The following is a 24,538-nucleotide window of genomic DNA, read 5'->3' on the forward strand; positions in this document are numbered from 1 at the left end:
ATAAGAGTTTAAGTTTTATTATTAAGTATATGTCACAGATATACTAGCACCAGTTCATCTTTTTCCCCCTTATAGTTCAGATTTATACACTTATTAATAAACTGCAGACGGTCATTTCAACACCCTCATTTAGCAGAATAAGCCGGTCAAATCTGGTCAGAGTCGCGTGGACTCCATGTGGCAAGGCAGAGAGCCCTGGCAACTTTAATTGTTGCCGTCTAGAGGAGATTTATGATGCTATCCATCCCGGTCCTAGCTAATAAATCACATCTTCCTCCAGTCTTCAGCGGATAGGTTGGACGAAAAAGGCTGGTAGGTCTCATTAGTGCTCCCAAAAGTGGCGCAGAGGTAGGAGGGGAGCCACAAGGCTCGGCATTGCTTTTGCTTTTGCTTTTGCCCACCTGGAATTCTCAGAGAATTGCTCTACCTGATGGGGTTTGAAAACCATTAAGAGGAGGATTTTTCAGGACTAGAGGCCGGAGGGACTTGGAGCCAGCGTTCAGTTCTAGTCCCAGCACAGGTTTCCCACACAACCTAAAGCGTGGTGTTCAGTGCCTCTGCGCCTCATTCTTCAAGGAGCAACCCTCAGATGATGCTTCGTACCATTTGTCTTGGTTAGCAGATGAGTTCTTTAGGGCAGCCACTGCCTTCTACTATGCAGAGAATCACAGAACCATAGAATAACAGAATGGTTTGTATTGGAAGGGACCTTTGAAGGACATCTAGTCCAACCCCCCTGCAATGAGCAGGGACATCTTCAACTAGATCAGGTTGCTCAGAGCCCTGTCCAACCTGACCTTGAATGTTTACAGGGATGGGGCATCTACCACCTCTCTGGGCAACCTGTGCCAGTGTTTCACCATCCATTTTTTTGTAAAAAATTTCTTCCTTGTATCTAACCTAGATCTACCCTCTTTTAGTTTAAAACCATTACCCTTTTGTCCTACCATTACTTCTTGCCTGCACAGGCAGCCATTCTCACCAGGGGCTGGCAGGTACAACAGCAATACAGAACAAAAGCTAAAAGAGCTGGAAACCATATTCGGTTGTCAAGGTTTTGTATTCTGTCCCTCCCTTTCACTTTTCTAGAAAGCTAATAACAAAAATCAATGTCGTAGAGCAGTTTGGCATTTCTCAGGTCCAATCTAAACAGCATCAAGGAGAGGAAAGTAGTTGTTTTCTGGTCAGCATCACCTCTGTGCCTGGCAAGATCATGGAGCAGATCCTCCTGGAAACTCTGCTAAGGCACATGGAAAATAAAGAGGTGATTGGTGACAGACAACATGGCTTCACCAAAGGCAAATTGTGCCTGACAAATTTGGTGGCCTTCTATGATGTTGCCACAGCATTGGTAGATAAGGGGAGAGCAACTGATGTCATCTACCTGGACTTATGCAAAGCGTTTGACACTGGCCCGCACGACATCCTGGTCTCTAAATTGGAAAAGCATGGATTTGATGGATGGACCACTTGGTGGATAAGGAACTGGCTAGATGGCCACACTCAAAGGGTTGCAGTCAATGGCTCAATGTCCACATGGAAACTGGTGACGAGTGGCATTCCTCAGGGGTCAGTACTGGGACCAGTGCTGTTTAACATCTTTGTCGGTGACATGGACAGTGGGATTGAGTGCACCCTCAGCAAGTTTGCTGACAACACCAAGCTGTGTAGCACGGTTGACACGCTGGAGGGAAGGGATGCCATCCAGAGGGACCTTGACAGGCTTGAGAGGTGGGGCTGTGCGAACCTCATGAAGTTCAACCAGGCCAAGTGCAAGGTCCTGCACCTGGGTCACGGCAATCCCAGGCACAAATACAGGTTGCGCCGAGAATGGCTTGAGAGCAGCCCTGAGGAGAAGGACTTGGGGGTGTTGGTGGATGAGAAGCTCAACATGAGATGGCAATGTGCACTTGCAGCCCAGAGAGCAAACCGCATCCTGGGCTGCATCAAAAGAAGCGTGGCCAGCAGGTCAAGGGAGGTGATTCTGCCCCTCTGCTCTGCTCTCGTGAGACCCCACCAGCATTACTGTGTCCAGCTCTGGAGTCCCCAACATAAGAAGGACATGGATCTGTTGGAGCTGGTCCAGAGGAGGGCCATGAAGATGATTAGAGGGCTGGAGCACCTCTGCTATGAGGACAGGCTGAGAGAGTTGGGGTTGTTCAGCCTGGAGAAGAGATGGTTTCAGGAAGACCTTATAGCAGCCTTCCAGTACCTAAAGGGGGCCTACAGGAAGGATACGGAGGGACTCTTTATCAGGGAGTGCAGTGATAGGACAAGGGGTAACGGCCTCAAAATGAAAGAGGGTAGATTTAGATTGGATATTAGGAAGAAATTCTTTACTGTGAGGGTGGTGAGACACTGAAACATGTTGCCCAGGGAAGTGTGGATGCCCCATCCCTGGAAGTGTTCAAGGCCAGGCTGGACGGGGCTTTGAGCAGCCTGGTCTAGTGGGAGGTGTCCCTGCCCATGGCAGGGGGGTTGGAACAAGATGATCTTTAAGGTTCCTTCCAACCGGAACCATTCTGTGATTCCATGATTCTGTGATTTATCAAAACATTCAGGAGACAGGGAAACACCAAACTGGCAGTTTCATTAAGAGATCATCCTCTAATGGCAGAGAAATTAAAATTCTTACATTATACTCTTAATAACTGTATTATTTTAAGACCTGCAAGAGAGCGAGGGAGCCTGCACTTACAGCTACGCTGCCTGTGTCCTGAAGCCTGGCACGACAAACCAGATGGGGCACGATCAGCACACTGGTGAAGAAACGGTGAGTTCTGATGATTTTTCCTGTCATTATAGGGCAGCTCTGTAATGTATACAAATATATTGCTTGTCTAAGTCATGTGAAAACATATTTGCCTATTAGTAATGAAAACATTCCTCTACTCCTTATGCCAAGCACATTCCCAACACAAAACAAAAAGAAGGTCTGTGTGCTGGAGCATAATGTAGGGTACAGTGATCCAAGTTTAAATGAGCTGGCTCAAGAAAAGGAGCTACGGTAGCAGAGCACAAAGCTTTTCCTCCTACAGGTAGATGACTCCGAGCTCCCTGGCTGGATTATGTTCTTCCACACCATGCTGCAGAAGGCAGACGTACCCGAAAACAAGACAAACACAGCAGATGTAGAGACACAGGGAAACATTGAGACATCGGTCGGCAAGACAGCAAGCAGTCTGCACACTTCAGTAGCTCAAATGCTGGCAAACTTTCAGCCAGTGAGATACAGTCATCAGGTGGGATCTGAAGAAGGCTGTGGGGTGACTCTCCGGTAGCTCTCAGGAAGCTCTTCCCAAGGAATAAGATAGGTGATACCATCACTTAGGCCTGGGCGATGCGAGGTGGAACTGCAACAATGGGGCATGACCTTGCTAGTCCATAAAAGCTGCCAGGGCGGGAGGGAGCCTAAGAAGGGCTGGAATGAAAGAGAAGCAGCTTAGGTTTCATATGTACAGAAGAGTCAGGCCTGAAAAGGATTCCCAACAACTTTGTGCAGGGGGAGTTTCCCGAAGACTGCAGAAGTTCACTTCGCTTGTGCTTGCAGGCATCACAGAGGCAGGTTCATAAAGATGGTAACACTGGCCTGAAGTATCTGAAGTCTTCACTTACTTGAGTTGCACGTGTAACAGAAGAAGACGACCGTATCATATCTTTGTTAATGGCCTCATTAATGAAAAGGGAATGAGACTCAGTGCTGCAAAGCCTAATTGCTAGTTAATGCTTAAAACGGCAAATAGTACCTATTTCTTGAGCAGTCGGTCACATTAATCACCACGCTTACTCCTTCCTCGCATTTCCGAGACGATGTTCATCTTTCGAAGAGGAAGAGAGGGAATGAGAATGCTGCCTGTAGTCTCATAATAGCTTCAGTTGTGAAAAAGACACAGCTTCATGATTTCCAAAGTTGCTATTTTTGTACATGCTTGGAGAAAGCACAGTTTAACAAAACTTCACAATCAGCGATCCTCACAAAATGTTCGGCATGTATTTGCCAGTTCCTTACTAAGCTAATTCATTTTTTAAAAGCAGCTTAGCAGAGATAACCACTCAGATTTAGATTTGCATTCTTCTGTATCACATTCTGCAGTAGAAATGAAATACTTTGGAGATAAAAACAATCATATTGTTTCATTAGCCTGAAATATCTCAGATGGGGACAGCAATAAAAATAGATAGCTTTTAGATATGAGCACAGCAGAAAAACTGTGTTTCATAGTGAGAGTTCAGAATGACTCTGGCAAATAACCTACTCTCCTAACAGAAGAAGTGCAAGTAAGGTCAGGTCAGCACATCGACTGACTCGTTCAGCTGATGAAGGCCTTACTGCTCTTTGAGGTCTGTGTGTTTTGCATCCTAATACACGCAGTTTCAGTGCTTCCCAGTGGCTGCTTTATCTCATAAGGAAAAGCAAACACAGAGGCAAATGTTCCCTAAACTCTAAAGACAGAGCCAACCTTATGATGTACACTCATTATTTTCCCTGAAGGCAAGTCAAGCCGGATGCCATTCACGTGTAGATGTCTCAGAGTGTTCTTCCTCCTTCAAACTTCTGATGAGACATCTCTCCTGATAGGAAACATGTATGATTGTCCCCTTCTCCAAGTCATCATAAGATTTAAGTAAGGTTGTGCAAATTAGTGAGAGTCCCAAACCAGATTTTAATCAATGCTTGATTGACCTCCTAATGCACTCATCTCTTTGTAGAAAAGCTAAAAACTACTTTCATTAGAAAAAGAGGCATTTTTAAAACAAAAGCACTACCATATAAAGCAGGCAGGAAAACTCCAGACAAAATACTTCTTAATTCTTTTTCATCCTGGAAAGTTACTAAGACTTCACTACAATAGAACACCACAGCCTGGCAAAGGTTTTCAGCATGACCAGCAGAATAACCTGTGGCAGCCTAAAAAAGTCATCTCGTTGGTATTAACATGTGGGAGACAACTTAGAACTGAAAAAAGAACTAAAACAATATAAATGATATACTGAACTTCAACAGCCTTTCAGATTCAAATGTTATTCATGTACATTGCTGAGATTTATTTTTTAAACTTCTGAGGTACATCAGAAGTTATTTTGGGAAGAACTTAACTTGAGCTATGAGGCAGAAGCTGACATTCTGGGGTATCATCAGAAAGATTACAATGAGATGTTAAAGAGAAGAGCTATTCCCTCTAGGCCAACTGAAGCAGGAATGGCACATCCTCATCTCTCCAAGTCCACCACAAACCCTAAATCATACAACAGCACACTTCAATTATTCGCCTGCTTTCAGTGTGCTAAAAATAAGACTGACATCATAAACCAATTTTAACTAATATTATAAAGTTAAGTGCATGCCAGCATCAGTAAATGAAACGTAAAATTAATTGTGCTGCAAAAGAGGAAAGCCTTGTGAAAGAATTCACTGTAGTAGTAAACGGTGAGCACTTTGTATGCCCTCAAGCTTCACTGAAGTCATTAACACTTAGATGCCATGAAGGCCAGTTTCACAAAGTCTTCTTCAACATGAAGTTCATAATTTATTATCAGATAGACACCAAAGCCAGCTAGCTAGCCAAACCCCAAGACGCGCTGAAGTTCGCTTCTCATGATTTCAAGGGGCAGTATTTGGCCTCGCACTTGCAGAAGGGAGGCTGTTTGTAACTCAAGTTCTGACAGAACCCAACATTGTCTACTCCAGAGAGACAAACGGTATCATTTTCTGAAATAAATACAATTGTCATGTTCTCAAAACAGGTGATCATTAACCCAGAGAGCTGAAACTTGAACATGAAAGTAAGCAGATGAGGGGAATTTTTGAAAACTGGCACTCAACATATCAGCCTTCTACACATCCTCAAATCACTACTGCTTACTTTCCTGGCCAAACAAGATTTGACTGCTGTTAGCAATATACTCCCAGTGCAACTATGGGCGGGCAACTTGACTTCTATATGCTACCTTCATGCCTTAATTGCAACACTGTCAAGTGGAGTAAGTCTCTTTTGGTGATGACTGCATTAAGAAACAGGAGGTAGGCAGTTAAGGTTGGCAGGACAGCGCAGACAGGGAAGAAAAAGGCAACTGGTAACTTGCAAAAACCAGAGAAAACAAAGATGGTGTTGAAATCCATAGGAGAGAACACATCCTTCTACACTTTTTCCTCTTTAAAAGTCACTTTTTTCTTACAACTGCATTTTTAAGTGGTTAATGAAGCAATACAGGAGTACTGAATTTGATGCGCAATAGTTTTAGGACCAGAAGCTGAAAGCACAGAGATAACTTGTTCCGTGCTCCCCGAGGGCATGCAAAATGCAGGTCTGAGTGAGTCACTGGACAGGCAGGGGAGTTCTGGGACACAAATGGCCAATTTAACAAGCATGCTAATGTCCACTGAAGGGAATGACAATTAGAAGCGCAAGCTGTGTCTTAGGGATGAGATGAAGAGACAATGAGGAGATGCAGCTGTTTGGAAGGAAATGTGTTGAGCTGGGACCGCTTTGTATCTTGTATCTGTGCTCTCTACCACAGAGATCCTGACTCCGCTACAAAAATATTGACCATACTTTTGTGGAAGATGGCTTCAAACCAACCTAAATATCACATTAATACATTTTTGTATACAAAACACAGTCTTTGACCTGACTGTGTCTTGGTCCTATTTCGTGGAGGGGAATTCTGCCCAATACACAGGGATGAACACTAATGAGTATTAGTAAAATGCTGTGACTAGCTGCTGCTGGAAAACAAAGCAGCGTTAACAGCCTTGTTCCAAACACTGCTCTTAATCAAAGGAGGTTACACCAAATACCTATAACTATAGCAGAGTTTTAATGAGTAAGTGTAAGGAAAATAATTTTCAGAACATCTGTGGCCACACAGATGATGAAGACCGGGCTGGATGGGGCTTTGAGCAGCCTGCTCTAGTGGGAGGTGTCCCTGCCCATGGCAGAGGGTTGGACCTAGATGATCTTTAAGGTCCCTTCCAACCCCGACTATTCTATGATTCACTCTAAGATCACCAGTTCCTCAAACACTTAGACAGTGAGCAACTTTGCTCTGGTAAGGTCACACTTACTCTGCGGTCTTTACATGCCCAGGTTTTTGCATATGCATTCACGTTTGAAGAACTGGTTCCTAACACCGTACCACAGAACTCAGTCACCATCCATAATTTAACATGGCCATTTGAAATTTAATTTAATATGCAAAGCAAGGATCACATGAAGTGATAAACATTTAATGTTAGTGGAGTTGAAGGTGACACACGACCATAAAACGAAAACATATAAAGCAGTATTTGTTCTCCCTGCCATCCTCTGCTAGACAACTTGATAACAAAATGACACACATGTTATTTCCAGACTTAATCTGGATGCACAACAAAGCCTAAAATTTAAACTAACAGGCCCCAAGGATTTGGATCCAAGAATAGACTATGCCAAGAGAAAACAGTGAAATCTGATGATTACACTTTTCAGAAGAATGATCCCTCAAATGTGTCATGCCAAGATTATAAATGTAACCGAATATCCACAGAAGCTACAGGCAAAATTTAAAATAGAAACCAGCCTTAAATACAAGATTTTCAATCTAAGCCAAAGCTTAGGTTATTGTTCTTTAAAAACAATTTTGGTAGTTGTTTATTTTCAGTGTATTAGTCATTAACATGACACTGTCCAGTAGCTTCTTCTTGCTTACACCCAATTTAAAAGAAATAATAACAATAATGATAATAATAATTAAAAAGTCTTATACCTACTGGAAAACCAACTTTCTTTTCCTACCAGTTTTGACCTTTTCTGTTTGGGAGACATTGATTTTTTTTTTTTTTTACCGCCTGTGTTTCTAATGGAGCTTGAAATTAACACGGCTTTTTGTTTACCTCCTAATTTGTGCACCACCATCATCAGTGCTGTCAGCACAGCTCTGGGAATAGGGCTTGTTTACTGCTTCTGCATAACCAGCAGAAGGAGCATAGGAGCAGAAAATAGGTTTGGTTTAGTGTTTTTCCTTTATTTATTTTTTTTTGCCCGGGTCCTTTTATAGGCTATATATTAATGACTGGAGTGATAATGTGGTCCATTTTGTCAATATGACTTAAATGGAATGCAGAAAGACTTGAGCTGGCTCAGGGGTATCTTGAATTCCACTGGCACATATATAATAAAAAGTTGGCATTATTGTTGTGTCAGTCCAAAGCCTCTGCCAGCCTTTTGCACAGGGCGAGTTTCAGCGAGACCTACCCCCACCTGTCTAACATGGAATACCACCTAGAGAAGTCCCACAGCAACGCACTCCCCGAGTAGCTGCTTTGCCACAGCGTCCCAATCGCCACATCAAGACAGCCTCCAATATCACAGCCCCTGAAGTGGTACAGGAACAGTGTCATCTCCTCTGAGATGAATCAAACGCTCGGGATCGGTACACAGGCTTGCGTTCTTGCAGATCTGCAGCCTTACCATCTCTGTAAGAATAAGCTGATTTCTCCTGGTTGCCACCAAAGTGCATGGGCCAGGGGCTAGTGACATACAAATTAATTTGAGTAAGTGACCATCCCATTATCATGTCCTTCAGTTAACGGTATGGTTGCTACATGATATGTCCAATTAGTATTATAATAGGTCATTGTATAATTGACATTTCTGATATGCTATCAAACCATTAGTATTGTCAACTAAAAATAGTTCTATCCATTTTCCAGATATGACTATAAATTCTATGCACTGATTTTCCTTCAGTGCAAAGGGATTGACTACATCATCTGTGAAGCCTTGTATAACTGTTTTTCATTAGTGCTCAGCCTAGACTTTTTTTTCCTAGGAAGCTTTGTGGTCCAAGGTGCGAGAGAACAATTCTGTTCCCACACAGCCCCACGCCACGCCATCATTCACTCTTCTATGAATGCTGGCATAATCTACACAGGTAAGAAAACTACTTGCTCATAAAAATATTCTAACGGTTGCTTTATTTTGTTTTTTAAACCAGATCCACCTCTTCAAATACTATACCTGCAAAACCATGCAAGTTTGCTGATCTTCCTCAGCATAATCTCAATAATGTTTCTTGTTCCTCTCAGAAACGTACCCCTCTTCCCCAATTCAGTGTAACGTTCTACTGTGCTCCCCAGTTTCCTCCTGCTTTTAATATACCATTTGATGATTCTTAGAATTTAATGCTGCATTGATTCAATGCCTTTGATGATGTGCAACATATCTAACTATTAGTTATGCCTTAATAAAAATCCTGCTCCGTTCCTTGTGAAGGATCAAGAGCTGTGTTTTAGATACAGTGATGCAGGATGTGGAAAATCATACCTTACCTGCTCTGTCAACTGTGCTTCTCTGTCAAAATAATACCTTTTAGTTAACTCAAACGTACAGTGTATTCCAGTTGTTTCTTTTTCTGTATTCTCCTCACTCCCCAGATGACAATCTTGTTGATTTCTGCTTGTATCTTCATGCCTAAAGCCTTTTTCTCCTACAGAAGGTCATTAAGTTTCAGAGGGGTTGTTGTTTTTTTTTCTGCATGAAGCTACAGGAATGAGTTTGTCTCTCAGCACCGCCCTGTTAGCATCCCAGAGACTAAACAATTCTGCTTCCTCCAGAGACAGGAACTCAGAAAGGTCATCTCCTGACCCAACCAGACTGTGCACGTGCTCTCTGTATCCCCTAGGTTGTCTATGGGCTCAGCATAAATCATTACCAAGTAGCAGAAAGATGAAAGCTAATCTGAATTTTAATATACAACTTGCAGAAAAAAATAACCCAACACACCCCAAAACAAAACGCCACAACAAAACAAAGCCTGGGGAATTATTTATTCTTCAGCTGAAAAAACCTGTAAGGTATGAGCAGAAAAGAAACCCCAAACAATGCAATTCCAAGCCTCCTAAATTGACCCTAAGAGGAAGCATCATATCCAAGAAGGAGGAGAGGTTGACTGACCTTGGAAAGTGAGTTACTTGGCCTTTTGAGGAGAGTGGATGCCCTGGTGGCACCTTTGCAGTGGGGAGTCTTGTCTATTACTGGGCATGTTAGCAAAGCATACTCATTTCCTAAGCCGTCCAATCTGATTTTAACAATCTGTTTACTTCTGGCCTCAGCTACATAGAAGCAAGTGACAACAAAGACCACTAAGAGTCTCCTGAGCAATCCAGACTCAGTGGATTTTCTCAAAAATACTTTAAATAAAAGATACTTGGACCGCACCACAAGCACAGTAGGTCAATTTGGGACCTAACTGTGTCTCAGAGGAGAAATTTGCCCACAGAAGATTAGGAAAGGATTCTCTCCTCTTCCTCTCTAATCATATAGTGGGAACCATTAATAGTAAACATTTGTCATCTCTTTGCAAATGAAATAAAAGGGCATCTCCTATTCTAACGACTCTGTGGTTAACACAGATGCCTGGAGTGATGGGATGCGGTGCTTTTCATTGTAATTGCTATAGCGTTGTACAGCTGGTTAACCAGCTCCTTCGGGCCACTGCCGAAGGCTGAATCTTGGTCTAAATGGACCGTGGTCTGACTGGGAAAACCAATCTCACATGTAGCTTATCCCTGAAGTTCAAAAGCAGGTCTCTAAGCATATCTTATGCTCATAGGATTCAGATAAATTTAGAAGTATGCTGGAAGGACTTCCGCAAGTGTTTAGTAAAGGTTTACTAAACTAAGTTTGTTTACAACAGCATGCGAGTATTTACCAGGGCACAAAATCAAAGGATCTTAAAGGCGTAATCTTAAAATAATGAAAATTATTTAAGTTTGTATTCTTATCCACCGCTATTACAATAATTGTCTTATAAATAGATTCATGCATTTGTCTGTTTTCATTTCAATTTTTGTCAAAGACTGATGTACCAGAATGCTAATGTTATATAATTATATATTCTGTAAATTAAAGCAGCATGGCACACTGGTTGGGAATAGCACATTTCACACTTCATTACTTCTGCTGCAACTCAACCAATATTAAGCTCTGTATTTTCTGTTTCCAGTAGTCAAGGTTTCTTCAGTTGCTACTCTTTTTAAAAGCATTTCTGTTCCATTGGTCTTTGCTGCTTATCCACAAGCTATACCGTCCTCAGCGACGGACATGTGGGTGGCGATGGTGGAAATCTGGTGGTTTCCTCTAGTAACGAACAGAGATAACAACGGGAGTGAATAGTAGGTTTGGGAAACGTATATGGGTATCAAAGCGAGCACTGGAGAGGGGACAGAACTGTCACCAGCACACCAAAGTTAAGACTACATGTAACACGGCAACGTTACAGCCAATGGACCCAAAAGCCTGACTATTCTATTTTAAGCCACAGCACGCGTTCCAAATTCATCAGATTAGGATAAACACCATGTTGCAAGATTGCTATCAGGTTGTGAAATTGTTAGGTGAATTTTTAAATACGGATGATCATTCAAAGTGATCTGCAGAAACATGCACAAAGAATATGCGTGGTGAATTAGAGAGTCCTGAAATACTATTAACAACTATCTCCTGCTTTGATGCTTCTGAAAATGTAATTTGTACCGGCCCTTCAAACACACAATAACCACCAAGGAGTACGCATTTTTGCTAATATAGCTATAAAAAGATTAAACCAAGATGCATGGAAATCCATGTCTTACTGTAACTCTTAGATTAAACCAAGATGCACCAAAATCCATGTCTTACTGTACATCTTAGCACATTTCCATGCTGATTTGGAGACAGTTTTGATACCAGTAGTGAGAACAGGAGAGAATAACTGATTTATGTTGATTTGTGCTGCAGAAGGAAGTCATAGCACAGCATAGACTTCTCATTTGTCTCTCAAAATCCAGATTTGCTGAGTGCAAATCAATAACATTGTCAGAGTGGCTGAGGTATTCGACTGTAAACATAAAAGAGAGTTTAAAGAGTTGTGGGTCACCTTTAAAAGATAAAAATCTTTGAATTTCTTCATACAGGTTTAAGAATTTATGAATGATGGAACCAGCCATCTGTAAGACACCAGCTCTAACCATGTCACGAATGGGAGTGTTGGGAGATCGCAACGTTAATGTAGTAGCTTAAAGCTGCACGTGTGGCTTTTGCCGGCAGCAGCAGGAGTGCCCTGCTCTCCCGCTGATCACCTCGCGCGGCCCGTGAGCTTCCTATCATACGCCAGAGCAGAAGCAACCTCACAGATGTGAATCTTCCCCCCGTCCAGATCACAGACAGCTCTACTCAGAGCCTTTGGTTTCAGTTGGGCTTCTAACTAGCAAGCAGATTGTACGTAGCGAAATCTGCTGCTTTCAGAGTCACGTGCAACGTTCACGGACGGCACCAGCCGGCAGACCACAAGGTCCTTCTCTGTGAAGCTCTCTGTGGAGCACTCCACTCTTTTTTCACTTTACCTTTAAACTCATTCTGAAGGAGAGCCCCTTACTGAAGCTGTGGTTACACTACGCTAACAACAAACAGATTCCCCAGGGATACAGCTGTACACGGTTTCACAATGCTTCTGATATTTTGAAGGATCTGAACTCTTTTCAATACAATAAACAAAAAGCTGCCATCGCTGCAATGCCACGGCAGCTTCTGTTGAAACAACAGCTATCATCTCCGTGTGCTTACAAGCACTATGAAATACCAAGACCCACAATACCACCATATTTTATATATGGACCATCAAGGCAAATAAGGGTTAAGTTTCTGGTCTTGGTATCACCCGGGAAGCCCAGAGCAGAAACAGAGCCAAGATGTCCTGAATGGCAGTTCTACGCTGTAACCCCAAGCACATCCTTCCATAAAGGTACTTTATTTCAAGATGAACATTTTTCTTTCCAACGCGGCAGTTTGGCTTCTTTTTAAGACCTTTAATTATAGCTCAAATTATGTTCAATTTATTTTTCCATGGTTGGTTTTTTCCTGTCCAGGGCTCCACTGTTTTTTCCTCTCTCCAGAAACGCCAAATGCTTTAAAAATCTCTTTTGTTGTTAGCAAGCAGGAAAGGAGGAGAATTTCTTGAGAATGTCTCTCTCTTTCTCCACTGAGGAAACAAAACAGATGTTGTGCTCTCCTCAGGGAGAAGGATCCTATCACACAGCAGGTGTGAGCAAAGGCTGCTTTTGCATGTGGAAAGGAAAAGAGCACCATTAAAGGACCTTGCTGGAGAAGTAGCCCCAATGGCAAAGGCATCTGGGTTTGGAGCAAGAAAGAGAAGTTCATCCACCTAAAGAAAAGAAGGGGTACGGGGAAAGTAGTAGGGAAAACAACACCCTGCTTTGCATTGGCACGAGGAGTAAGGGCTACTGCCAACTTTCCCAATATTAAACTAGCGTTTCCCTTAAAGCAACAGCTCCGCAAACCAGGGAATGGCATGAAAATGTCTACTTTGGTTTTTTAAAAAGGTTTAATGCTTCAGCCTGAAACCAGGAATAGCCTAAAGACTCAAATTCCCCAAACGTCCAGAACAAAATGTGGGTTTCTTTTAAACCTCATTATTTCTGAAGGGGGTCAACCATGGATTTTTTAATACTTTAGGTTGAGATTACTGGGTAACTTTCACAACCTGCAAGATTTCCTAAGCTCTTCACTGCAACCTCAAAAGATAATTTTAAAAAATCTCCAGCATAATAAGAAACAATTACTTAAATATCATTTCACCTTTTGAAACACTTCCTTTGTGTATATGTGAACACACAGTTAAGGAATAATCCTGTTTGTGTTAACAGCACTAAATCTTAGACAACTCAGAGGCACTACAGAAGCATTTGCAAGAAAACACAGCCCATTGCATATGGCAATAATTACGCCGAAACTGGCATAGTGAGATCCAACCATTGACTCGATACTGGTCTCAGCGATGATGAAACAGTCACGCTCAGTCTGTATCACACCGGGAAAGAAAGGTCAGAGCAGCTTCCTCCATCTCCACAAAGACTGGTCTGCTAACTTAAAGAAAAGAAAAATTGTTTCCTTTGGAGTTTTATGGAGTTTTATTTTTTTGTCCTCTCACAGATCAAGGAGTATCTTTTCCTGCATGAACTAAGTCCTGTTTGCATAAATGTCAGCTCACTTTTAAGGACAGCCTTGCACTACAGGCAGCCAGCTTTATCTGCAGAGCTCGATTTAAAAAAGGAGACATCAAATGAGCTGGTCCCATTGATGCTTCCAAGATCAAACTTACGAAGCTCCAGGTGTTCATAGAAATTATTTATACTCAAACGCAGACCCTGATGCATCCCTAGATCCTCCAAACTTCTTCTGTCACCCTCCCCTGGCGTCTTTTTTCTTTTATGTGGGAATAATGCTACAGCAAACAAAACCCTGTTTGCTTGGGAATAAAAGAGCTACGATATTCAGGTACAAATTTACTTGTTTAGTTTAATTTTGATGGATGCATTTTTGACAAGTCCTTGGTGAGCCAAACTGGCTGTTTACACAGCGGGCTGGGGGTGCTGGAGGACAGGCAAGACTGCTGCATACCCGCATTTATAAACAGGCAACAGGCAAACGCTGCTCAAAATTGCTGAGAAGCGTTACCACATTGTATCATGAAACATCCTAGCTGTATAAAGGTGTGATATCGCCGCTGAGCGAGCAGGAAGTCAGTGGAGTGCAGCAGCAGAGGTGCAGGAGGAGAAATCAAAGCCAAAGCAACAGCAGTAGAGCTCTTCAGAAACAGCCAAACCCGTTGGTGCTGACACCACAGGATGCTAATCCATCAGATCATACACTGATGCACAGCAGAGCGCAGACGTCTGTTCTTTGGGTTAATTCTGGCAGAGCTGCACAGGAACATCTCAGGCCAGGGCACTGTCCCATCTGCACAAACTTTTTACCACAGGTAACTCTGTCAGAGTATGGCAAACAAACCCATCTTCCACCAAAGACTGGAAAAAAATAAAAAGAGAAATCTCTTTGTTTTGAGTTGCTTTTGACTGAGCAGTGAGGCCAGCCAGAGTTTGGAAGTGGAATTGCCTGGAATAACTACCAGCAATATTCTAAGAATCCAATTCAGTTTTTCATAGGAACACTATTCTAAACCAATGGAAAGTTAAAAACCTGATTGTTTTATTTTTCTGGCATTATGTTCTAACTGCAAATAGCAATTGTGGCCCCAGTGTCACTTTTCTGATCCAGCAGCAAGGGGACGAGGGTGCAGTCTGTGCACAGTGCCAGCGCTGCCGCTCTGCAGTGGCCAGGAGGGCAGCGGTTCAGTCTCCTTGTGTTGGTGGCAAGCCATGAAATCTCAGGAAAGCAGGTGACTTTGTCAGATCCTATAGAGCTATGCTTGGTAAGAACAGAAAAAGGATCCCAAGTCCACCGCTGTCTTTACAATCTACCTTTTTACTCGCTTTGCAGTGGAATGTAACCTGTTCTGCTGCACGCACGAACCTCTGGAAATAGTGTGGAACCAGGCTAGGTTTGCCTCCATTACCCAAATGCAGTCTGCAATTTCTGCTCTTGAGAAATAAACAGATTAATAAGTTTGGTCCATCAAACAATAAATAATTTGTGTGCACAAACAGATTCGATTCACAACAGCCCAACGGTGCATGCTACCAATGCGGCAAGGTGCCTGCTGTAAATGCAACGCGTTCCCCAGCTATAGGAGAGGAAAGGGATAGAGCTGCTGAAGGGTGATGTGAAATTAAAGAGGGAATGAAACGTGTGATCTTATTTAATCACACCTGGTGCTTCAATTTTTCAATAACAGCACCCTGCTAGACTGTGTCAAATCGGTTCTACAAAGAAAAAAATTATGGATGGAAAATGAATTAACTCTTTCATCCCTGCTGTTAATACGTTACACCAGTCAGAAACATCTTTAGCCGTGGCTGTTAAGAATTTTTTTTTCTCAGATGAAAGGTGCTCAGCACCTGGCTAAACGGAGCTCAGTGGATGATAGTGCTTCTGTGCCAGCGAGTGAGCGTGTGCCCTCCACACTGACAAAAGCCCGAGTCTTGAGCGTGTATAACCTATTATTATACACAAGAAATCTTCCTGGTCAGAATCAACTTGAAGGATTGCAGGGCCACACTGGGACCAGTCATTTCTATTTGTTTCCTTAGGTGGGTGGCACATATGTGCAGAGAGACAGAGAGAGGAAGCAGGAGAGCCGGGGACAGCAGAACGCGAAAGGGCAGAAAGCAGCTCTTCTCTTGCCTTGGACGCTCTGCTCAGCACAGATTTCCTGTAAGAAGAAAATTTATCCCAGCAATTACCTGGCTTCTGTTTTCTTTTGGGCTTTCCTTTTTTGAAGACTTTTTTTGTTGTTTGTTTTAAGTCTTATTTCGCAGTTTGGGTTTATATTAAATGTCAAACATAATTTGATTCTGCAGGCACTGCGTTGTGTGATTTCTACGTCCCATTGGCTAGCCAGACACCGTTTGTCAAACAGTGTGCCCTACGTACTAATAAATCACTTGTGGTAATAGACAGCAAGGTGCTCTATCTAATGTAAAATATGGTAATTGTGGTCAAATGTTCCATTCTTCAGAGAAAACAAAAAAAATAATCCTTCTACATGATTTCACTCAGCAGCCGAAAATAAAAAGCCAAGGTATAATTAGCTTACCATAACCATCTTAATATTAAATTCATAGAGAAGAAAATCAAACATGAAAAATAACTAGCAGGCTCCCATTCTGGTCTCCTCATTGAGGAGCGTCCCCAGTACGGCACTGGATAAAGAAAGATATCCAAGGCTACTGCCTGGATGAGCTGTGTGTTTGGAGAGTAGTTCATTTTTAGAGGGGAGTAATTTCTTTATGCAAGTGTTACCTATTTAAGAAATTGGTATTTATTAGGACAATATTATCTCACAAGATGTCTAGTTTTTACAGTACAGATTCAGCCAATTTACTGAAAAATGAAAGCATTAAAGCAAATACCTCAGAACAGTTTTAAGAACATCTTAGTCTCTTCATCATTACTTGTATAACTCATACTCGCAAAGAGATTATCACACCAAGGAGGTTTTTTTTTTTAATAAACAAAAAGGCACTGTAAAAGACCTCCATAAATAAAAGATGCTAACACTGCAACATAAGGGATTAATTTAAACCAGGGTTATTTAAACTGCTGAATATAATCACAGTTCAAATTAACAAAATTTATTCTTGTTTTGCATTTTTAATTTGTCTTTTCCTTTGGTGGCCAGAACCATAGATTGAACTGAAGTGGACATCTAAAAGATCATCTAGTCTACCCCTCCACTTGAGGCACAGACAAATATCCTCACAGGTGATTCTTACCTTTTGTTACACCTACAACCCTCCTCTACTTCATTCCCCCAAATATTACATTCTGATATGCTTTGGCTAAGTTTCTAATATCCCAATGAAACTTCCTTAGGTGCAAACTGAACTAATTACCTTCCATCTTACCTTTGGGTAGGTAGAGAGGGCATGGGTAAACACCACTACAAATCTATATTACAAATCCTTTAATGTATCTGAAAGATTGTGTCTCTTTTCCAACTTGATCCTTGCATTCTGGACCCAACTCCTTCCGTATTTCCACACTGGTCTTTTCTAAATCTCTGCTCACTCCTACAGCTCTCCTCCAGTTTGTCTATAGTGTTTTCATGGTGTGAAGCCTGCTCTGGACACTATCCCAGCAGAGCGACAGAGAGCCAAAAGAAAAGAATTAAGGATATCCTATGGCTTACACGCAAGACTCCCACTTACACTGAAGTCTGGTCTCTTCCCCATTCTCTCCCCCAGCTGTATCACAGTGCTGACTCATAGTCAGCTTGTGATATCCCAACACCACGTGCTCTCTCACAGTACCGTTACTTACTCAGATATCCCTCGTCTGCATTCATACGCTCGTTTTCCGTTCCTCGCTGCAGGCCTTCTTACTTACATTTGCTGAATTCCCATCTTACTCATTTCAACCATTTCTGCATTTTATCAAGATCACTTTGGACTCCAAGCCCACCCTCCACGACACCCAAAGCCTATGGGAGCCGACAGCCCCCCGCGTGCTGCGCTCTCCTGTCCATCGTCCAAGACACTAATGAAAACCAGGAGCAGCACCCGACCCGGGGCAGAATCTAACAGCGCTGCGCTGCAGGCTCCCTCCCCACCTGCCGAGCAAACAACCGCTATTCCTTGAACACAGTACTTCAACCAGCCCGGCACCTACCTTGCAGTGATTTCACCTAGATGATATTTCCCTTTTTACTTGTAAAACAACAACTGCCAAAAGCCTTACTAAAGACATACCTACTACTTCTATTCCATTCAGAAAGGAAATTAGAGAGGTTTGACACATTTTTCTCTTAACAAATCCACACCGGCTGTTTTTCTATCAGCTTATTATCTTCTAGGTGTTTACAAATTGATTAATCATTTTACCTTGAATCAAAGTTAAGCTGACAGGCTTCCTCATTTTAGTGTTTAAGTTTGCCCTTCCTTGTCCTTCAAAAGGTTTTAAAGATAAAAGCCACAGTTCGGGGATGGTCTCATCTGACTCCCAGGTACCCAGGGGTCAATGTAAAGAGACCCCGATGGCTTGACTACATCCATCTTCCCTCCATATATTTCACCGCTGCCCCCAATCCAGCTTGTGTTTTCCCCTCTATTTAAATTAATGTTACAAGCACATCATCACGATTAATCTGTTTGGGAAAACTGAATCCAAGAAAGGCTGGTGTTCATCCTCCTCTTTGTGACCGGCTTTCCCCTCCTTGTCCACAAATTAACAGAATTCTAATTTCCTTTATCTTTCCCTTAATTCTAAAGTCTTAAGAAACACAGATTTTAACACCGCTTGTAGTTGCAATTCATTAAACTAGGTGTTTGTGCTACTTTTAAATTTTTTCCCTTAGCAATGCATTCTCCTGTTCCCATTAGTTATAGTATTCCTGATTTTCAAGTAATTGCAGCAGTCCTGAAGTAGTTGTGATATTTTTTTGTTTTCTCCTTCAATGGGACAATCTGCTGCCGTGTCTGCAGTATCTTGTCTTTCAAAAAACTGTCAGTTCCCTTGAACTTTTTTTTCCCTCCTTTGCCAGGGAAAGGAGGGAAAATACCTATCCATTACCTATCCCTTCCAAAGTTCAAAGAAACTATCTCTTTTAAAGTCTTTTGACATTATTCAACTGCTTTTACTCATTCCTTTCTCTCCTTCAGAGCAGAAATTCTTTTGTGATCATTTTCACTCTCATTGCCTTCTGCCTTCAAATTCTCAACCTCTTCCTTCTGATGACTCAGAATAAAGCATAAAGTAAATGCCTTCACTAATTTCCTTTGCCCTCAGAAACACAAGTAACCCTTTTTAGATTTTAACTTTTATTAGACAGCCTAGACAAGATCCAGAGGTAGGCACCTGTTAAGCTTGTCACTCCAGAGAGGAGATCAGGATCTCCCAGTGAGATTCAACCTACACCCCAGCAGATGCCTAATGCAAATCACATACAACACCTCTAATGGTTCCTGTTTCCCTACAGCGACCCACAAAGGGAAGCTCTGGCAATTCGCCCCCACACTGGCATCTATCAGATCACAGAACCATGCAGGATGGAAGGCACCTTTGGAGGTCTCTAGTTCAACCTCCTGCTCGGAGCAGGGTTAGTGTTAGAGCAGGCTGCCCTGGGCCGTGTCCAGTCAAATTTGGAATATCTCCAAGGATGGAGATCCACACCTCTGGGCCCATTCCACTGCTTGACCACACTTTTTTCCCCCCTTGGATTTAGTTAGCATTTTCAGTATTGCAGGCTGTGCCTGGCACCTCTTGATCTGTCCCCGTGGATGTCTGAGAAGAACCTGGTTCTGTCTTTTCGGCACCCTCCCAAACAGCAGTCACAGACAGCAGTTAAGAGCCACCAAGCCTCACATTCTCCAGGCTGAACAAACCCAGCCCTCCGCCTCTTTTCCTACATCAGGTACTCCAGCCCCTGACCATCTTGGTGACCTATCCATTGACTTGCTCCAGTCTGTCAATGTCTTCCTTGTACTGAGCGCAAAACTGCACAGACTGCTCAAGATGTCACCTCGCTAGTGCCAAACGGAAGGGAACGATCAGTTCCCTTGACCTGCTGGCTACTCTGCTCCTTGTACGGCCCAGGATGTTGTCCTCCTTTGCAGCAAAGGCACGCTGTTTGTTTGCCTTCAAGTTGCTGTTTATCAAGACCCCGAGGTATTTTTCAGCCAAGTGCTCCCCAGTCAGTCAGTCAGTCCCCAGCCTGTACTGGTCCAGGGGTTTATTCCATCACAGATGCAGGATGCTGCATGTGTGTTTGTTGAACTTCCTAGGGTCTCTGTCAGCCCACTTCTCTAGTCTGTCCAGATCGCTTTGAGTGACAGTGCTGCCCTCCAGCACATCAAGTGCTGTCCCCAATTTGTCATCATCCCACAAACCTGCTGAGGGTGCACCCCGTCTCATCATCATGGTCACTAAAAAAAGGTATTTGGACAGTGTTGTGCCCTCTGTCAATCCCTTAGGGATGCTACGATGTTCTCCATCCACTTGTTGTCTCCTTATCCATTCCATAAATCAGCAATCTGGTTACAAGGACACCATGGGAGATCACGTCAAAGGTGTTTGGAAAATCAAGGTATACAACATGCACTGTTCCCTCCTTGTCCACACAGCCAGTTCTTTCATCACAGAAAGCAATCAGGGTGTTTTGCCCTTAGTAAATCCGCATTGGCTTCTCCCAGCTACCTCCTCGTCCTTTGTGTGCCTGGACCTCTACACCAGAAAAGACCCCTTGCTCCTCTGTGGCCTCCATACAACTGCTTTCTGCTAATAGTCCTTGATAGTTAAAATGCTCCTTACCCCTTGGACCTTTCCTACCAATGCTTCTCTTAACTATTCAAAAAATACAGAAGCTACTTGTCCTAAGCTTGCGGGCAGTAGACTCCAGATGTAATACTGAACTTGTCAGCTTGTTGACATAAATTTAAATATAGCATGTATCAATAAATATGGCATTTCTTTTTCAGTAAATACAACCCACACATGTTCGTTTACATGATCGGCACTTTTATGCACAACTCTTGACTGATTTTCATTCCTTATGTTCTCATTATATTTGGGCATGAGTAATGATAGACTATGCTAGGTAGTGGGTTTTTTTATTCATGATTCATGTTAAGTTTTAATTATAAAACAGACTTAGTGTAAAAAGTGAAATGTAATAAAAATGTTTAAGAACAGTATTTTCCAAATAAGCTACATAATCAAGGCAAAAATAAGCTTATCATTATACTTTTTAAGTAATCAGTCTCATTAAGCAAGGAAGCATTACCTTGGTGAACTGAACGCCAGTTCTGGTTGCCATATTTCTCAAGATCGCAGAACTGGTAGATCTTATCCTCTACTGCACAGATTTTGTTCATAGATTAAAAGAGGAAAACAAGCTTTTCAGCTTTTTTCTCTCCCAAGTGGTTTCTTACTTTTGAATGAACTAGTCACTGAATTGAAATAGCTGAACAAACATGAAAAAGATATTATCTCTGCACCTGCAGAAGTAAAAAAAGAGTTTAGGTCTTCAACAACAGGTGTTTAACCAGTGACTTTCACCAATTCTGTTGTCTGACTTCCTTTGCATTTCAGTAGCAAATACTCACTGCTATACATTGAAAAATATGAATTTAAATAATTGCAAGGAACCTGTAAGATCTAACTTTACTCTGCTGTCTGAAGTTCAAATAAATCCAATGTGCTTTTCTTTAACAAAGTAAATATGTAGCACAGTTTTAACTTAAAATCACCATTAATATTTCATACCCGGTTTGCAACTGTTGGAAATACGGCAGTATGTTAACACAATTTCTAGTTCTTTGATTTTTTTGAAGAGGAAGTAAAAAAACCAAAAAACACGACAGAGACTGTGCTGTAAAAAAAGATGCAGAAGCACTTGCTGCCTCATCCCCCAGAGAATCCAAGTGTGTGCTGGGGGGAAGAAACAGGAACGGGGTAGATGTGAATAAAATCAGCTTTTGATATTCAAAACTGTGTTGCAATAACGTTTGAGCAAACATGTTGCTGGCTTCAAAAAGCTTTTATTTCATGCTTCTGCAATTGTAACACAGGTTTTAAAATTTCAAGCTATTCAAGCTATAACATGTACACAATCTTGCTTCACTACTGCCAGTGTGGTTCACCCTGGCCTCTTTGCATTGAGTTTGACGTTTTTGCTGCCTATCTCAGACACAGCTCCGAACCAAAATGCTGGAGATGCGATACAGTGCTTTTAAAGTCCACAAGATCAGTTAGCACTTGTAACAGTTTATTTGTCTCTGTCTTCCCTTAATTTTAAATGAAAATGCCTCCTCATTTATACACAGCCTAAGTTTGACAATAAAGAGAATAGTTCTAAATAAGAACTAGAGATGCTAAAACCTTTACAACTGGGCATGGATTAATTTTATTTTGAGTTTGGCACGTCTGTCAAGCACCTAGATCTGATGTGCTGATAAAACAAGACAGCTTAAGGCAATAAACATGTCAGATCCATCTGTTCTTCAGGATATGGAGAAGAAAAGGAATTGCTCCCTGAGGTATTCTGTACACTTGAGACCGCTCTGGAGAGATTTCCCTCTGCTGCTGACAGCAGTTCAGCTCTACCAGCCCAAGCCAGTGGGCTTCCAACCTTGTTCCCCGTGTTCTGCCTGGGCACGCCATGCACCCTTGGCTTCCTCTCCCTTCTCTCCGCAGTCTGAGAATCGGTGGCTGGGATGGGGGTGCAACTATACTGGAAAGGCTTTGGCAAAGTCAGGAAACAAAACACAGACAGCAAGAGCGAAGCCCGTACTGAGTCCACCTAACCCAGGCTCCTGGCTCCAGCAGTGGCTCCCAGCAGCTGCAGTCATGCTGCTCTGCATCCAAGACCTGGTGAACACCCACTATGTCCTCCAGTTTCTTAGAGCTACAGCATCCCTTCTCATACTATTCCCCTGCTGCATCCAAAAACTCCTACTGTGAATACTCCAATCAGGGCAGCCTTCATATCTCTCACAAGCCGGTGGTTTAGGTGACTGAAGGCAACCCTGAACAGACAACAGCCGCTCCAGTATTTGCCACTCATTTGTCCAGGTCACCAAAAACCAGCTGAAGCCAATGTTGAACTACAACGCTAGCAGCTACCAAAGAGCCACCCGCTGTATGGCTCCAGATACGGACCACACCAACTGGAGCAGAACAAGCACAGAAAGAGCTGACAGGGCTGAGGTGTTCATGACAAGAATCATCTTCCAGCTGTGTTTTAACAAAAACCACGTTTGAGCACCTGCAGCCACATTCAAAGAGTTTGGCAGCCATTCAGGGGACGTGCTACTTTCTCACAGGAAGGTAGAATTCGAGTAAAGTTGGGGTTTTTTACAGGATCCATACAACTCAGTGACATTGGGCTGGCTACAGATCTTTAACTCAAGTTAACACCCACTCATTTCTCGCTTTTGACTGACAGGAGTAAAGAGGGAAGGAGGTCCCCAGCCTAAATGAACACAGGAGACGCAGATAACAAACCGAAAGCTCAGCTGCTTTCTGGAGTGAGCAGCACTCAGATTTGGCCATATGAAGGCAGGAAACAAGTATGCAAAAGGTCCTTTGTACCACATACTGGTCAAATATCCATGTTATCCAACCTATCTGAAAAGCAAACATCCAAGAAGACAGAGCTCACTGGAAAAGGTCCTGCTTTGCTCAGCCCTGCCAGATTAGCCCCAATTTTGAGAGGTCTTTAACTTTCTTTCAATTTCCTCCTAAATGTTTAAAGCTAACACTGAGCTGCCAGTGTTGAATCCAGGCTGTAACACTTCTACTGAAAATGACTTCCTCCAGCTCAAAACCACGCTGACTCTAACTTTGAAGCAAGACGGCCAAACTTCTCATTCTCTGAGGACTCCACGTGCCAGTCACACAAGACAGTAGGGCACTAATGCTACGAGAGGGGATGGAAAGGGACCATCTCTGCAGAAACGGTAGCCTCTGCCATGCAGTGCCAGATGGGGTTGGTCTTCCGATCACAGGTGGGGAGGTGGCACTAGGATGGGCAGGTGAATATGTATAAAATATGTATAAATCAACTTTGCCCTTCAGCTTCAGACAAAGCTGGGGCAGACCCATACTGTCTCATCCTTGCTAAGTACCAGGGGCGAAGGATTAAGCATGTCACTCACTATAGTTCAAGAAAGTCATGCATATTATCAGTTACTTGAAAAGGCTGGCAAAAGTTGTGAAGGAACAAAACAAGCAATCAGAGCTGAGGGTCTGATTACCGAAACCCAGAAATATCCTTTTGGAAAGCTGGCCTTATTTGCTGCAAATCAGTTTCAGCAGCCAATCTGAAGCTATCACACCAGCAGGATGTTATATGCAAGTTAATAAGCACTTACTATTGATGATTTCTGCAGTGGCTGTTTAATTTTTAATCATATCCTTAATTTACTGTTTACGTTTTTATCCAATTAGAGTGTGTACATGTGTATGTATCTATGTGATGGAGAGAACTTGGAAAACTGTTTATTCAGGAATACAATGCCCTGCTTTCTAAATGAGGAGATACATTTGTCTCCTGCTTGAATTTTTTTCACACAGGACTCTCATTTTTCAGGAGAATGCCATCT

The 24,538-nt window shown here is 42.5% G+C and overlaps 1 protein-coding gene across 4 annotated transcripts in view; it reads right to left on the bottom strand.

The window, feature by feature from the left end:
- SAMD12 (sterile alpha motif domain containing 12) overlaps positions 1-24,538 on the bottom strand; it is a 185,803-nt gene that overhangs the window by 52,072 nt on the left and 109,193 nt on the right. The window lies entirely within an intron of this gene.

The sequence above is a fragment of the Chroicocephalus ridibundus genome, chromosome 2, assembly GCF_963924245.1.
Source record: "Chroicocephalus ridibundus chromosome 2, bChrRid1.1, whole genome shotgun sequence".
NCBI lineage: Eukaryota > Metazoa > Chordata > Aves > Charadriiformes > Laridae > Chroicocephalus > Chroicocephalus ridibundus.